This window comes from Elephantulus edwardii, unplaced genomic scaffold (genome assembly GCF_000299155.1).
Source record: "Elephantulus edwardii isolate Elephantulus edwardi_28Jun2011 unplaced genomic scaffold, EleEdw1.0 scaffold00168, whole genome shotgun sequence".
In the NCBI taxonomy this organism is placed as follows: domain Eukaryota; kingdom Metazoa; phylum Chordata; class Mammalia; order Macroscelidea; family Macroscelididae; genus Elephantulus; species Elephantulus edwardii.
The window spans coordinates 1,779,533-1,780,739 of record NW_006399918.1 but is presented as its reverse complement, the minus strand read 5'-3'; positions in this window follow the sequence as shown (position 1 = coordinate 1,780,739).

Genomic DNA, 1,207 nt, shown 5'->3' with positions numbered 1-1,207 from the left:
TTGACACAGGACAGAGCGGAGTTTAGGGCTGTTGTACATAGGGTCGCTATGAGTCGCAGGCGACTCGACGGCACATAACAACAACAACAAAGCTACATGTTCAAAGAAAAAGAAAGCTTCACCATCTTTGCCTCCAAGAAGCACCCTGGCTACACTATTTCTAAGATGAACTGGGTAGGAAAATCAAAAGGAGGTATTTGTCCCTCCTGGGATCCTGAGCACCAGAGCAGAGGTCCACTAGTGAGGAGGACTCGGGCCAGGCCCCACAGGGATTCAGACAAATACAGAAGGACTTTCCCGCACCTCCCTGCACCGCCCAATTCTGTGACTTTAATTTCTATTAAAATATTATTAATTTAAGATTGAGACTTCCACTATAAAGCTAAATAGAAAAGTTCAGAGCAGATATCTTTGTCCTGTTCCCAGTTTTAGCAGGAAAATACGTAATATGATATTAAAAATTGTGTTATCTCTAAGTTTTGCTGATGTCCTTTGATAAATTAAGACATTTTCCTTTTATTTCTAATTTATTAAGAATTTTTATCGTGAATAACTGGTGAATCAACATTGAAGGAAGACTCATTAGCAACCTATGATATGCAGATGACACAACCTTGCTTGCTGAAACTGAAGAAGACCTGATGCACTTGATGCCAAAGGTCAAGAACTATAGTTTTCAGTATGGATTGAAGCTCAGCATTAAGAAGACAAAGGATGCTCAGCACTGGGCCAGTTGGCAGCACCAAATTAGATGGAGAAGAGATTGAAGCTGTTAACAAGTACAGCTTGCTCAATCCACAATCAGCATTCTTAAAACCAGCAGTCAAGAAAGCAAAAGATAATTGCATTGGGGAAATCTGCTGTCGTGGACCTCTCCAGAGTGCTGAAGAACAACGATGTCAGTCTAGATCCAAAGGTGTGCCTAATTCAGGCCATGGTCTTCTCAATTACTTGTTATGCTTCAGAGAGTTGGACAATGACTAAGGATGACAGAAGAAGAATAGATGCTTTCGAGTACTGGTGCTAGAAAAGAGTCTTGAACATACCATGGACTGCCAAGAAAACAAAAAGGCCTGTCTTGGAGAGAGTGGTGCCAAGTCTTTCCTTAGAGGCTAGGATTTTGAAGCTCTGCCTCACTTACTTTGGGCGCGTGGCCAGGTGAGACTGGTCCTTGGAGAAGGACATCATGCTCACAAGGGTGGACAGA